The sequence below is a fragment of the Mustela nivalis genome (assembly GCF_964662115.1).
Source record: "Mustela nivalis genome assembly, chromosome: 16".
Taxonomy (NCBI): domain Eukaryota; kingdom Metazoa; phylum Chordata; class Mammalia; order Carnivora; family Mustelidae; genus Mustela; species Mustela nivalis.
This window is the reverse complement of record NC_139035.1, coordinates 20,712,586-20,729,269: the sequence shown is the minus strand read 5'-3', so window position 1 is coordinate 20,729,269 and position 16,684 is coordinate 20,712,586. Positions and strand designations below refer to the sequence as shown.

Genomic DNA, 16,684 nt, shown 5'->3' with positions numbered 1-16,684 from the left:
AGAAGAATGGATATAAAGTGCTTAGGAGTGAAAAATCACCTTTTGATGATGATGATGATGATGATGATGATGATAATAAAATAATACCAGGCTGTCAGGTAACTTAAAATAAACAAAAAATCAGGATTTTGTAGTTAGATGATATAGATCCAATAAGGTATACCCAAACAGTATCCTAGGAAAAAAAATCTAGAACTTATAAGGCAGCTTCTGACATCAGCCAGCCCTTCCACGGCAGCACAATCTTCATTCAGGCCATCTCCTGCTGGAGGTGATTCTTTTCCAAGGAATGGCTTTTCACTGAGAAGCTGTTTTCCTAGGAGCCAGAAAAAATTTGGTTATTGTCTATCTACTGGAGTGAGAAGACTGGTTATGTGATCAAGCCTAACTCCTACAAAACACTTAATAAATCCAAATGGCAAATGCCAAATATTTTCTTCTGACATTTTATCCAAACATGTTGATGGTTTCAATGTCGGGCACTCTTCTCTGGGCAAAGAATGAGGTGGTGAGAGGAGGCACTGAAAATATGCACACATACAGAGAAGAAAAGTAATCTGCAAAGTCAAAAATATTACTAACTGTCTCTATATGGAAAAAGTTTGCTGACCCCTGCTATAGAGCCTAAACACTGACCTTTGAGAACTTAAAGATTTCAAACTCTAGAGGCAGTCAGATCAAAATCTTGGTTCTGCATAACTAATGATGTGACCACATTCTTCTAGTCATGGTTCTGGAACATTGAATAGAAACGGTTATTTTCCCTCCTCTGTATTTTTGCTTGAATTATTATAGACGAAATCATTCACTATTAGATAATTGGTTTATTGGATGAAACTGAATTATCTTTTGATCAGAATCATGTGTCATTTGTTCTAACACTGGCATTGCAACTGAGAAGGAACAGAACCTTTCCTGTGGCCAACAGCCCTCTGGCCATGCAGTGTGCAGTGTTACCACCAGCAACAACAAATAATACCCCTAAGCCAGAAGAACAACTTGAAATTTCTGAAAACCAAGTTTTTTCCATGCTTTTGGCATCAAAGATCACTGCTGTGGAATAACTCGAATGGAATGGATATAGACTATTTGTTGTCTTTATCCTACCAAGTGTGACTAGTCCTATAGCTGACCATTGACCAATGAAGGTTAGGAATGCCAATCCCTGCACAGTGAAAACCCCATGTAAACTTTTGACTCCCCCACCCCCAAATTTAACTACTAATAGCCTACTGTTGATTTAGCCTTACCAATAACATAAACAGTTGATTAATACATTTTGTATGTCACATGCATTATATACTGTATTTTTACAGTTAATCAAACTGAAGAAAAGAAAATGTTATTAAGAAAATCATAAGGTAGAGAAAATACATTTATGGTACTGGACTGTGATTATCAAAAAAAAATCCACAAATACATGGACCCATGTAGTTCAAACCCATGTTGTTTTAGAGTCAACTGTACTTTTCTCTGCAGAAGTGCTGACATGGTGGAGTGTGGGGCCCTGCCCCAAAGCCTGTTGTGTATGTAATGAATGAGCACATTCTACCTTCTGAAACCTGTGGGGGGTGAGGAGGGAGGGGTTGAGGGTGGGACATGAATCCTGAAACCAGCCTGTCTGAAAGGTTTTGAGCAAAGAACTGTGGACCTACACTCCATTTGGTTGTGATAGCAGGTGCCACTACTCTGAAGCCAGCAAACTTCTTTTACCACCATGTTCCCACATAAAATGTTCGTCCAGTATTTTAGTGTTTGCAGACAGTATGGAGTTTTAGTGTTTGCAGACAGCAAAGAAGAAAATATACTGTACTCAGAGTTCCTCTTTTAAGGATTGTGTACAAAGCAGTAATGACCCCGTTAGGAACATTATGAATACAAATGTAACTATTCTTAAAGTGGCACACCCTATTTTCTCTCCACTGTTATCAAACCCAGTTTAAACAATGAATTTAGGGACACCTGGGTGGTTCAGTGGGTTAAGTCTCTGCCTTCAGCTCAGGTCATGATCCCAGGATCTTGTGATCAAGCCCTGAATTAGCCTCTCTGCTCAGCAGGGAGCTTGCTTCCCTCTCTGTCTCTTTCTCTCTGCCTGCCTCTCTGCCTACTTGTGATCTCTCTGTCAAATAAATAAATAAAATCTTTTAAAAAAAAATCCTTAATTTAAATAAATAAATAAATAATGAATTTAATTCAGGAAACCATTTTTTGAGACTCTGCCATGTGCCAGCCAATAAGGTGGGTACCCTGGTAAATAGAACTGGTATCTTCTCCTCTAAGAAAACAACAATTTGACAGGACACCTGGGTGGCTCGTGTCTTCGGTTGGCTCCAATCATGATCTGGGATCGAGTCCCACATGTGGCTTCTTGCTCAGCTGGGAGCCTGCTTCTCCCTCTGCCTCTGCTGCTCCCCCTGCCCGCATTTTATCTCTCTGTCAAATAAATAATTAAAATCTTAAAAACAAAACAAAACAAAAAAAAAAGATTTTAAATAAGAGATTTAAAGAGAAAAACAATTTGAAAGTGGATATATAAGAGGTATCTATTGACTCGTTCATTTATTCCACAAATAAATTTGTTAAGCACCTACTACAAACTAAACACTAGACTAAGGGCTGGGATTTTAGCAGTGAACAAAAATCCCTATCATCTTAAAATTTACATGCTAGTGGAGAGAGACGTATAATAAGCAACATAAATAAGTAAAATAAATTAATATAAAACAGAGAAAAAATAGAGAATGACAGATTAGGGGACCGCAGAAGGCCTCATTGGCAATGTTTCATTTGAGAAATGAGAGCATGTCAACTAAATGTTGCAGCATGGGAGGTGTTCCAAGTAGAGGGAACAGCAAATGCAAAGGTGCTGGGGCAGGAGGGTACCTGGCCAACCTGGAGGAATAATAATGAAGCCAGTACGTCTGGAGCAGGATAAATAAGGAGAATGGGTAAGCAGAAGGTCATAGAAGTCCAGGGATGTGGGAAGAGAGATCATACTGGATAGCATAAGCCACTCCAAGGACTTTGAATATTAGTCTGAATGAAATGAAGAGTCTTTAAAGGATTTTGAACAGCTAAGAGACTAACCAATATTTTTAAATGTTGGTTCTGCTATGAAAGTGTTAAGTGTGGAAGACCATCTAGTAAAGGGATGCACCTAGGTAAAAAGTCAGTGAAGACCTCCTGAACAAATGGCATTTGAGCCTGAAGAATTGGTTTACTGTGGGGAGTTAGCACTAGGGAAAAGGGAGGCGCTCTCTTCTGACAAGAGGACCAGCTGATGAGAGAAAAGAGCAAGCTGGAGGCTTTTAATGACACAGTGAGCATCTTCTACTTTCTCTTAAGGCTAATTATTGAAAGATTTTAAGCAAGGGAGTGACACAATCTGTTCAATGTTTTATAACAACTGTCAGATTGTTATTTGCAAAATGGAATCAGTAGTCGTTTTTTAAACCACAGGTCATGACTCATCCATTCAGGAGATGACCAAATTGCAACTTTTTAAAAATGAAACAGAATAGAAAACATCATAATGCCCCTCAGGTTTTAAGGGTAAGGATAGTGGCAGGGAACTTTTGATTCTGTGTATACATATATTCATGCATATATGTGTGTGTGTTTGTCATTGTCCAAAGTTTGAAAGTCACTTCATTAAGCAGGAAAGATGTAAAAAGAGGGAAAACAGTAGAGGGAATGTGCTGGAATCTTTTAAAGGTATCACTGGTCACCTAGAGAGAGAGAAACAAAGAGGCTTGTGAAAGCTCTTGCAGACCTACCTAAAGGGTTCCAGGGGCAGATGAATGGTCCAGGACAATTCAGCAACTGGATGGACAGATGAAATTGAGATTATGGGTAGGGAAGATAATGAGCTTAGATTTCAACATACTATCTGCAAGTCATCACAGTCGAGATACTTAGTTAAGAGCACATGATAAGACTAGATACTGAGATTTGGAACTGGTCAGCACTGATAGATTAAAAAAAATTGTTAAGGGGCACCTGGGTGGCTCAGTGGGTTAAAGCCTTTGCCTTCGGCTCAGGTCATGATTCCAGGGTTCTGGGATCAAGCCCCACATCGGGCTCTCTGATCAGTGGGAAGCCTGCTTTCTCCTCTGTCTCTGCCTATTTCTCTGCCTACTTGTGCTCTCTGTCTGTCAAATAAATAAAATCTTTTTAAAAAATTGTTAAAAGTAATGCCATCATACCTTATAGTGATCCCATACAGTATCTGGGGACAAAATATACTACATCTTTTGGGACACAACGGTTACCAAAAAAAAAAAAAAAGAAAAAATCATTTTGCTTCTCTGGAATTCACATTTAACAGAATCTTCTGTATTTTATCTCGTGATTCTAATCACTGTTCAAGTTCCCTGAAAACAGAAGTGGACATACCAGTCAGGACCCAATGACAACAACCCAGGCAAAGAGGTGAGGAGCCCTAAAGTTAGTGTTTCACGAGGATTCTTTGCTTGACTAGCATAAATGCAAATTTGAAATGTAAAAGTGAATCATTAACCACTGAATTAATTATAAGCACAATGATGTCCTGCAGAGATCCTCCTCCCTTGGGCTCAGGATATGTACCTGCATGGCTCCTGGTTTGAGTTTCTGATGCTCCCCACTGTGCTCCAGGATCTCACAGAGCAGCACAAAGCTTTAAAGAGCAAGCTAAGAGCTAACACCTAGTTGCACTGTCCTAAAGATACTTACCTTTACGGGTAAACAGCTGGGAGTAAAGTTCTGTCTGCATTTTCACTTGCATAGAACTTGTTGATAGTGTCCAACTTGACACAAAACCAAAAACTGAAAGACTACTATTGTGGATATAGCTTTCCTTCAGGAAAGAAATTATTTTTTTTAACTATACACATTTTCGATATATTGCAATGGTTCGAGTGATCTGGCTTTTTAAAAAGCCAATGAAAAATGACATAAATATAAATCCAACATGTCAAAACTATTTCAAATTACATAATATTTTCTTCTCTCGGGCAGCTGTGCTCCTACCATCCTGAGGTTTCACACACTATACACTATAAACTGAATTCCTTGGCCTTGATCTATCAGCAAACACTGAAGATCCCATTGTCCCTGAGCTCTGACCCCAAAGGGCTCCACAGAAGGGAAGGAGCAAGCAATTATATACACACATACATGTTCTCAAAGTACATTGGCAGAGTCCACACCGACAGCTGCTTGGTTTTTTGCAGGCCCGGGTTCCATAATCACATATACCTACAATTGCAGAGGCATTCTGAAAAACCTGTAAGGAGATGTGTAATAGAAGTATAACTAGAGAAACATGAGTGACATCTGCCACTTAACCATATTACATTTCAGCACTGAGATTCTTAAAAAAAAAAAAAAAAAAAAAAAAAAGATTATTTAAGAGAGACAGAGAGAGTGAGAGCAAGCAGGAGTAGGGGCAGAGAAAGAGGGAGAGAAGGAATCCCAACCTGACTACTCCACTAAGCGTGGAGCCGGACTCAGGGCTCAATCTCTCAACCCTAAGATCATGACCTGAACTGAAATCAAGAGGCAGATGCTTAGTGCACTGAGCCACCCAGGTGCCCCTCAACACCCAGATTCTAATTTAACTTCAGTGAGGGCAGGAATCCTAGTCTGTGCATTGTTTGCCAATAGCGGGCAAGATTGGGGCACCAGGGTGGCTCAGTGGGTTACAGCCTCTGCCTTTGGCTCGGGTCATGATCCCAGGGTCCTGGGATCAAGCCCCACATCGGGCTCTCTGCTCAGTAGGGAGCCTGCTTCCTCCTCTCTCTCTCTGCCTGCCTCTCTGCCTACTTGTGATCTCTGTCTGTCAAATAAATAAATAAAGTCTTAAAAAAGAAAAAAAGCAAGCACGATGAAGAGTCCACAAAGCCAACCATTATGTTCAGAGGGATGCTGAACCTATTCAAAGTTTGCATTTTTAAACTTGTCAAAAGCAACTCAGTAACCAAAAACAGACACTTTATTTCTTTCATTCAATCAATGAATGTCTACTGAGACCAATAAGTTGCCAGGCACTCAAGAATATGCAATGGGAAAAACAGTCTTTTCAACAAATGGTGTTGGGAAAACTGAACAGCTACCTGCGAAAGAATGAAACTGGACCACCTTCTTACACCATACACAAAAATAAACTCAAAATGCAGTAAGGACCTACACATGAGACCTGGAACCATAAAAACCCTAGAAAAGAATACAGGCAGTAATTTCTCTGACATTGACTGTAGCAACATTTTTCTAGATAAATCTCCTAAGGCAAGGAAAACAGAAGCAAAGATAAACAATTGGGACTACATCAAAATAAAAAACTTCTGCACAGAAGACAAACAAGTAATCAACAAAACAAAACAACATACTGAATGGGAGAGGATATTTGCATATGACATATCCAGTAAAGAGTTAATATCCAAAATACATAAAGAACTTATGCAACTCAACACCAAAAAAATCAATAATCCAATTAAAAAATGGGAAGTAGACGTGAACAGACATTTCTCTGAAGAAAACATACAGATGGCCGACGCATGAAAAGATGCTCAACATCACTCATTGTCAGGGAAATGTAAATCAAAACCACAATGACATATCACCTCACACCTGTCAGAATGTTTAAAATAAAAAATACAAAAAACAACAAGTGTTGGTGAGAATGTGGAGAAAAAAATAACTTGCTCTCTCACTTTATGAACAATGTCTTATCTGAATAAGGGAAATCAACAAGTCTGAGATTTTGAGAAAAAGATTTTAAAGCATAATGATAATATAAAATGTATTATTTGTACATGTTCAGATGCCAACTTGCAAATGTGCAAAGACACAGAGTTATACAGAATTTTGAAGACCACTGGTTTAAAGAACTTAACCCAGTGTGGGAGATTCTATGCAGGCCTTCTAGAGGAAAAGGTGATTTTGAATGAATTGGATTATTCTCAGCCCAATCCTCAGGAACTTCTGCCCATTCCCAGGGAAAAGACATCTACAAGAGTGCTGGTAAATAATAATGTGAGGCCACAGTACCCAGACACATGTGGGAAACTGCTCAAGGAGGCACTGTTGGAAGACAGATTACAATGCAAGTGAGGAGTGAGGTACTATCTTCACAAATGTGCCCATCTGGAGAGCCACAAGGCCACAGAAATATCTGAAACTGTGAGGTAGCCATAAAAAACAACATAATGCTGTTGTTTTGTTGTTTTGTTGTGGTCTCTCAGAATGGTTAAAAGGGAGACCACAGGTCAAATAGGCTTGTGTGACAGACCTTGGAGACATCCTGCAGCAGGTGGGAGGGGTCAGGAGACCCTGTATTTCCTCCAATCTGCAGGATCAGCATCTCGTTGCCTTTCTTGGGAGCCATGGGTTTGGTCTGGGGAGAGCAGGGAACTCTAAATCAAAGTCTAGAAGTCATTAAATATGAAATCCCTTCCTTTACTGTCTCTATCTAACCAGTCCCTCTTCCCAATTAAAAATAAGACAAAACTAAGGCGCTCAAGGAAGCTGAATTGTCCAAGATTCTGAGTTCTCCTAATTTCAAGTCTAGAATTTTAGCCACAAACCAGACACTACTGGAAACCAACTGTCTTGGAAAGACATAACTTTGTATTTTCCTCAAGTTGTTTTTTATTTCATTTGGCTAAGAAACAAAATTGGCTTGAGTCTGGCCAGGAAGCTGGGTAAGAAGTTGTCACTGTCCTGACTCACCAGGTGCGTCACCCAGATTGCGTGGCAACATATCCAACCAACAGAATGAGTCCCACCGAGAGATGTGCACTGGGAATTGTTTGGATACAGCATGACCAACAAGGACACAGCACTTTCCTTCTCCATTCTCCGTGAAGTAGCCTTCAGTTTGACAGTGTCACCCATTGGAGGGACTTCGGGATCCCTGTAAACAACAGACACCCCATTTGCTAAAGGAAAGAAACTACCTTCCTCTTTATATTTAGAATTCCACTAAAGATTTACAGTGCCAGGGACACGTGGGTGGCTCAGTTGGTTAAGCGTCTGCCTTTGGCTCAGGTCATGATCCCAGGGTCATGTGCAGAGCAAGGAGCCTGCTTCTGCCTCTGCCTGCTGTTCTCCCCGTTTGTGCTCTCCCTCTCTCTCTGGCAGATAAATAAATAAAATCTTAAAAAAAAAAAAAGATTTATAGCGCCAAGTGGCAAAATAGATAATGAACATGAATTTGATGTACTCAGAAAAGATCAACTATGTAGTCTCCCCACAGAAATTATCATACTTTACTAAATTTGAAGACTTACATTTTGTGTGCTAAAAGAGATTTGTAGATTTCTTTGTCAAGGACCTCTGTCTATGGGGTTGGGGGTTGTACCATATTTCTGAAAAGCTCACATTTCTAACCCAAATCAGTGTAACATGGTTCCCTTTTAGACCGATATAGTTATATACACTGGGTGATTAGACAAGGTCTTCTGATCATTTTTAAAATATTTTATTTACTTATTTGAGAGAGAGAGACAGAGATATTGAGAGAGAGCGCGAGAAGGAAGGAGAGAGAGAAGCAGGCTCCCTGAGTAGGGAGCCTGACATGGGGCTCAATCCCAGGACCCCAGGATCATGACCTGAGCTGAAGGTAGACGCTTAACTGACTGAGCCACCCAGGTGCCCCATGAATCATTTTTCAAGAAACTATACTTCCAAATAGTTGTTTCTGACCCAATCCAGGTCACCAGCTCCCTATGTGACTTCACATACCTCCAAATATAACTTAAAAGGGGGACGGTAGCCACAAGGATGGGGAGCTTCACTGTCTCTCTCCCTGTACAAGGCAGATATCATTCATCAATTGTTACACTTATTCCACTACATTGAGACTTGGTCTTGATTCTTCACAACCCAACACTGCAAACAACACTGTCAACTAACTGGTCTTGACATCTAAATCGAAATCTATTTGCAATACCAGGATTAAATTAAATCACTACAAAATCTAACTATTCTCGAGAAGTTTCTTTGAACAACCCAAATTTTATCTCTGGCTACCTAATGTCACATTCCTAGTGGTAATGTTCTTTAGATGGGTCAAAAGTTCCATCTCGGGGCGCCTGGGTGGCTCAGTGGGTTAAAGCCTCTGCCTTCGGCTCAGGTCATGATCCCAGGGTCCTGGGATCAAGCCCCGCATCAGGCTCTCTGAGCCTGCTTCCTCCTCTCTCTCTGCCTGATCTCTGTCTCTCAAATAAATAAATAAAATCTTTAAAAAAAAAAAAAGTTCCATCTCTGCTTTTACACATTAGAATTTTAACTCGCATTTTGAGTTTTGAGTTGCATTAGGAAATAATTTCAGGTGGGGAGATAAGGAACATATTATCTATTCCCTATTTTATTTCTTTGAAATGAGTAGAGCTATGGTTTCCCAGATTGTCTACTAAGTTGACTCTCAGGATTCTAGTTTGATTTGTGTTTAAGGCCAATATATATATTCATATTTTATCTGACTTATTCATCCTTAAAATAAGGACCCTGAAAACTAATCATTGCTTGGTTATTATTTAATATTGGCAGACTTGGGGATCCCAGGTGGCTCAATTGGTTGAGCATCTGTCTTCAACTCAGGATGATCCCAGGGTCCTAGGATTGAGCCCCACCCACATCAGGCTTCCTGCCCAGTGGGGAGCCTGCTTCTCCCTCTGCCCCTTCCCCTGTTCATGCTCTCTCTCTCAAATAAATAAGTAAAATTCAAAAAAAAAAAAGAACTTTATTGTGTGTAAAATCACAGTAATATGAATAATTTCTGATTTTGTCCAAAAAATTAATTCTCCCAATTACACTGCAAAGAGTTCTCAAAGATATAAACCACTTTGGATTATATTTCCTTTTAAATCTCTTTATTAGAAGAATGTCTCAGGCACTAGGAAGAATATAATTCTTTGCATGTTAAGGAATTTTAGTTTACTTTAAAAGTTTTGGTAATTCAGGGTTAATTATATACTTTATACTGGAACATGAAAGATTAGTAACCTAAAGATATTTAGATAGTTTCTCTAAAGATTAATAAAAATGATGAAAAAAATGAATATAAGCCTTCCTTGTTGAATTATTATGGGAAATGAATAAGAAAATTTCTTCAGCCATACATAAAACAGTAAAATTCTGAATCACAAACTACACATTCAAATAAAACATTAGTGTATTTCTCAAAATCATTACTAATAGTAGTTCTTCTCATGTGCCCCATGGCCAGAAGAATCCCAGAGCAGGACAATAATAGGTCCTTTTAATTATCATCATTCTCTGGAAAAAAGTACATCTTGAGAAAATATGCGAGGGCCATACCAGTTCTGATGACAATGCACAGGCAAAGATTTAAGTCGATAAATGGCATAACAACCAGCCCTAATGGGCTGTAAGTGATGAAAAGCCAAATCACTTGGCTTATGGGGAGGAGGGTGTGTGGATTAACTGACCCATACAAAAAGTGTAGGCATTGACTTCAGGCATGGCTGGATCCAGTGCAACATCACTGCGCTTTGGTCTCTTTCTATCTCTCACATCCACTTTCCTGTTTATTGCCTTCCCTCTGAGGCAAGTTCTCTCCCTGTGAGAGCTGGAACAGCACTAGGCATATATCTTCCATTCCTATCCAGCCAATACCCAAGTACTTGTTCTATTTGCACAAATTTGGTCACACACCCATTCGTGAACATTCACTGCAGCCAAAGGATGCTGGTCCAAGCAGAAAAGAGTGAATGCTACGCAGCAAGAACCAGTAGCTTTCTATCCTAATAAGACATAACCAATTTTATATTGCTTTTGAGCTACATAAATGCCTAGGTTCCTGTTTCCTAAAATTTGGACATCTTGAATTCATGGAGCCATCCGCTCATATCCACTCATATCATATGATTACCTCAAATTCAAATGTTCTTTTTGGAACAGAGCACACCAGTTTGTGAGAAGGTTCTTATCTACTCAGCGTGTTGCCTCTATATTGTAGCTGAAGTCCCAAAGCTGAGAATAGTAAGAGACAATTCCACCACCACCCCCCAACCCCATTCTAAAGAGAGTGCCTGAAACATACAGGCCAGACTTAATGAAAAAAAAAAAAAAAATCAGGGGCACCTGGATGGCTCAGTCAGTTGAGCGTTCAACTAGATTTCAGCTCCGGTCATGTTCGCTTGGGTCGCAGGACTGAGTTTTGCATGGGCTCTGAGCTCAGTGGGGAGTCTGCTTGGGATTCTCTCTCCCTCTCCCTTGACCTCTCCCCCAATACTCTCTTTCTCTCTCTCTCGCTCTCTCTCTTTCAAATAAATAAATCTTAAAAAACAAAACAGGACAAATCAGTCCAGTCTCTGTGAAGCCCTCACTTCCAGCTTTTATAGGACATGGCCAAATTATGAAAGATCATGGAAGAAGGTCAAGGAGAGCAGGAATTCAAAGGAGTGGAGAGTGTTTGAGTTCTTTTTCCTTCTCTCCTCACCCATCTCTCCTCACAGAGAAAGGTATGTTACCTCCCAACTTCCCCCATAAAAGATGGAAGGAATCTGCAGAAGGGTAGACAGGCGCCTTGCTTCTTAGCAGACAACTTATCGGATGATGAGATGAGAAAAATAAAGCAGAGTAGGTGGTGGGTGTGGCTGTGTTGCTTGAGATGGAATGATCAGGGAAAACCTCACTGATAAAAGGACACTGGGGCCAAGGCCTAAAAGTGAGGGGAAAAGCCATGCAGAGAGAACAGAATACCCAAAGGTCCTTAGCAAGAACATGGTTAGTAGTTTCTGGAGAGGAAAGGAGCCAACAGGACTGGAGAAAAGTGAGCAAGAGAGAATGTCGAAGGGATAAAGGGCGAAGATTAGAATGGTGCTGCATTTACTACAATGGGTGGAAAGCAATGGAAGCATGTGCAAGACCACACACCACACCCTGCATAATGTACTGCCTGAGCTTTCGCTCGGGCCTGGACTGGGGGCTGGAGGTGGTCAGGGAAACTTTGAACTACATGTGAGATTAGATGTAATTAGATTAGAAAATTAGGCATTAGGTTTGGATTTAGACTGAACTGTACTTGTCTTTTAATACCTGAAGGTAAGCCTTACTTTTCAGGTATTAAAGTGGCTGGAAAGCCATGAGATCTATATGAAGGGTTATCTCCAGGGCAGGGATGAGTAGGTAAGTGCATGTTTGAAGGTTAGAGAAAAATAAAGCCGTTCCCTATGTATACCTCACAGAGTTTACTTTATTCAATAAACTGATTAGTTTCTAAAAGAATCAAAACCCTTACAATCCATCTGTGAATTCACCATACACAACACAATGTTTTACGCACGAATGTGTGCAAACTCAGTACACATTTGCTAAGTATGGAGTAGTATAATATGCTATTTGGGGGGAAAATGATGTGGCACTAGATAATGGTCAGATCAGGGAAAGCTGAAGGAGGGCTTAACTTCCTAAGTAGGATAATTCAAAACTTGAGATTATTTGTAGGGTTTACATGTGGATTCCTGACCTTTAATTAGAGTCACTAACAAAGGTCTCACTGTGAACTTGTTAGAAAGGATCAATACCCAAACAGACTATAACACAGAAATGATATTTGCTGCCTGCTAGTTTTAATGTGCAGTGTAAGGTCCAGGAAGTAGAAACAGCAGCAGGATTGTTAAAATGAAATAAATTGAACAGAAACAGAATAACACACAGAAGTGACACTTTTTTTAATGATGGAAATCACTAAATTGGCTATTTCCACTTCCATTTTGGGCTTAAACAAGATGACAATTTATTACCCTTTCATAGAGAAGAAATCCAGAATTTGGCAGTCCAGAGCAGAAATGGCAGCTCCAAGGTCAACAGAAGTTAGACTCTTCCTATGGCACTGCTTTGGTCAGTCCTGGGCCTATCACCACCTGATCCACAATGGCTACTTGATTTTAATCCATCACATCTACCTCCCAGCCAGGTAGAAAAAAGAAAGAAGAAGAGGACTCCTCTTTCCTTTGAAGGATACTCCCATGAAGTCCCCATGGGACATCCTTTGAAGGATACTCCCATGAAGTTCTAGTTTCTCTTAAAGACCTGTAGGTGAAGTTAGATTGGATGCTTTTTATCAAGAACAGTTACTCCCTTCCTTATGTCTGCCTGTTAGGTTAGTGTGTTCACAGCTCTATTTACTGGTTATATTGTGCTTCTGATCTTTAATAGCTAATGCCAGTAGTCCCAAAGACAATAGTTCAGTTATATAACCTATCAACATCCTCCCTGTCCAACCCTCCTCCAATGAATTGGCTGTGCCTGATGACTCATCTGCCTCCTATGAAAATTATTAATAATTTGAGTCAGGAAACATAGAAGGAAAGGCAGAGTGTGGTGGTGGAACAGGGGTGGGCTTCAGCTCCCCTGGACTGAACTCCTGCCCCCAACATTCACGTAACATGACTTTGGGTAAGTTTCCAGCATCTCAAAATTCCCATTTCCTTCTCCATAAGACAAGAAGGGTAATACCTCTTGAAGCTGCTATGAGGAATGAATTAAATAACATGTGAAGTGACCCTATGCCCCTATAAGCACTCAAACTCATTCTTCCGTAATTCATTCATTGTTCTCAGACCCCGGCAATGTGCTAGATACCATGCTGGATGCTATGGTTGTTGAAGCCTAAAGAAGACATGCAGAGAGCTCATGATGTAATACAGGAGCTTAAGACACACAGAAACAGGCTCTGCAGAGAAGGAAAGGTTTTACACATGTGCAACATTAGAATGACACCTCTCTTGACTTATATCAAAATGCTAGATACATTATCTTCCAGAAAATGGGATGGTTCAATCTGTTAAGGATCTGTGTGCTTGATTTGCTGTTTGGTAACAAACACTGACACGTGGGCCACCCCACATACACAAATAGGGTCACATGAAATGCTTGCAGTGGCCCCCCTGCTACATTTTTCTGAAAAGTGACAGAGAAGTACCTGCGTGATACTCTCTTGATTACTCCGTGAACATCGCGTATTACTTTAGGTTAGAATGTGAAAGCTAAAACAAACTGATCATCGCACTACAGAAATTCAGCCAAAAGTCCCTTTTTTACATCCATATGTCTTCAAGGCTTATGGCAATAGTAATGATGCACTCTCTAGTCCCCACTGCCTTTGCAGAGATGTGTTACAGATCTCTACGTGCCTGGCCCAGGGTGGGCACTGCGGTTGTGAAGATGAAAAAGATGGCATCTGTCCTCCCAGAATGGAGCACACAGAAGGGGCACAGACAAGTGAGATTTTCATTACCATGTGATTAACGCTACGGAGAGAACAGATATACTGGAGCGCTAGGCAAGTTCATAGGAGGGGACAGCCCATCTAGCTTTGGCCAGTGAGGGAATGTTGCCTGAAGCAAGCGAGTTCTACACTGAGGCCTAGAAAATGAGCAGAAATTAACCAAGCGAAGGGTGCTTCAATCAGTGCAAAGGGCAGGTCCAAAGGGCATGGTGTATTAAAGATGGGAAGGATTCAGTGTGGCTGAAGAGGAACGTGAAAGATGAGATTTGCTAGGTCCAGATATTGTATCCCTGCACAGACACATACCATGAAGAATCTTGATCCCCGCCGTGATGACTCAGTTCACGGGCTTCTCTTAATTTTCTAGGACATGCAGAGAAATAACAAACAAATAAACAAAAGAGGATTCATTTTGTTATGGCAGAAAATAATTTTATGCAAAATCAGAGAAACAGCTACATAGTACCACTTTTCCACATAGAAGAAACACAGGAAAAGCAGTATACTGTTACTGTACATATATTCTAAACAACTTGTCAATTCATTAAAGTGTTCAAGCTTTCAGTAACTTGGGCTTAATTCTTTATACCACTTCAAGAATAACATGGTAGAATGTCTCAGTTAAGCATCTACCTTTGGCTCAGGTCATGATCTCAGGGTCCTGGGCTCCCTGCTCAGTTGGGAGTCTGCTTCTCTCTCTCTTCCCCTGCCCCTGCCCTCCGCTTATGCGCTCTCTCTCTCTCTCTCTATCTCTATCTCTAATAAATAAATAAAATCCTTAAAAAAAAATAACACAGTAAAGAAATGATCATGATTCTTCAGTGTCTTTGAAAATTTTTTAAATCTATATTTAACTTGTTTCCTTGATGCAGACCCTCATAGAAGTTCAGGCTAATTATAAGCTATGTCTATATTACTATCCCTTTGGGTGAGAGAGTCCATCACATTTCATAAACTTAATGGAACGAGTAAGAATTTATGCAACACTAAAAAATTAACCAGAAATTTCCACATAGTGACACTGTGGCCAATTAATGAAGCTAATTTCTCAGTAGGCAATCTGTTACCTTTAAAAAATGCATATAACTAAAGGATTTTTCTCTTTCATTTATGGTTACTATGCAAATTGAATATCCATAAATTCATTCTAGATCGAGTAAAAGCAATAAAATTTTCATGATTTGGCAGGCTTTAAATCATTTACAACACTATAATAAGTTATTGAAGAAAGAGGCTTATAAATTGACAGAATCCCCTTAATAGCAAAGAAAATGTTAGTACTTTGCAGAGAAAAAGAAAAAGCAGAATTTCCTATTTAACTGACACAAAAAAAAACAATTTCCAGAAGTTCAATAGATATCTTTAGAAGACAAAAATCATTCACAAAAATACTAGGTTAGGTGCTATGATCAGATTTTTTTAAAAAATGAACCACGGTCCTTATCCCCACAGAGCACAAAGTGGAATAGATTACCCTCTCCTCACAACAGTATGGATTTTCAGGTTCCTACAACTTATGGAATAGAACATACCTTGAATCTGGACCACGAGAAATCAAGATGAAGAAGTAGAGTTGACAATCCTACAGCCCCTTCAGCATATTTGAGACCTCTTTGAGAAGGGGAAGGGATATTAGGTAAGGAGATCCAATGTCCTTGTTCTAAGTCATTGAAGTAACTTTATTCCCTCTGCTATGGGATATGCCCCAATTACCACTCCCTTTCTAATTTTTCTGCTCCATCACAGCCTTGCCCTCCATTACTTACCTTCATTATTTGGAAACATCCATTTGACAGAAAGAGCCATGAAAGAATGTGATTCTGACATTCATTCTTCCAACACTTCAAAGATACCTGAGGGCAGAGGAACAACTGACTTAAGAGCCTGAGTTGCTGTTACGAATTCAAATATTCAATTCACTGATCTCTTAGATCTGCAAGGATAAAAGTATCCTGTGGTGAATTAAGTGAGTGTTAACAAGTGATGTGCCCAGGCTCAGGAAGACAGAAGAAAAATTATGTATTCTGGAGTAACTGGGGGAGGTATTTAAATAAATTTATATATACATATTTACTTATCACCCACCATGAGCCAAGTATATAATTCTGTGAAAGAGGTATTATTGTTCCCGTTTTAAGGATTAGAAAACACAATCATTAAGACAAGAGATTTTCCTTAAATAGTTAAGGACCAGAGACAAGATATGGGCCTAGACCTGCCAGTCCAGCACTCTTCCCGTAACACTAGTCCACTTCTTGGAAGCAGCAAGGTACTAACTGGGTCTTGAAAGATATAGATTGGAGCAAGGTATTGAGAAGAGACAAGTCCATAAGGAAGAGAAGTGTGTCTCAGGCCTGGTCACCCTTAAGGGTATTGGGAGAACACACTGCCACTAGATTTCCTTTCACATTTTTCTCTCTAGTAAGATATTAGAGAAGAGACGAC

The 16,684-nt window shown here is 39.9% G+C and overlaps 1 long non-coding RNA gene across 1 annotated transcript; it reads right to left on the bottom strand.

Moving 5' to 3' along the window:
* Positions 1-201: 201 nt before the first annotated feature.
* On the bottom strand, positions 202-16,114 carry LOC309849914. The gene is made up of 3 exons (XR_014303985.1): positions 15,772-16,114; positions 14,546-14,602; positions 202-316 (listed from the first exon to the last, which is right to left on the bottom strand). It is a non-coding gene; the product is annotated as an uncharacterized lncRNA (long non-coding RNA).
* Positions 16,115-16,684: the final 570 nt, after the last annotated feature.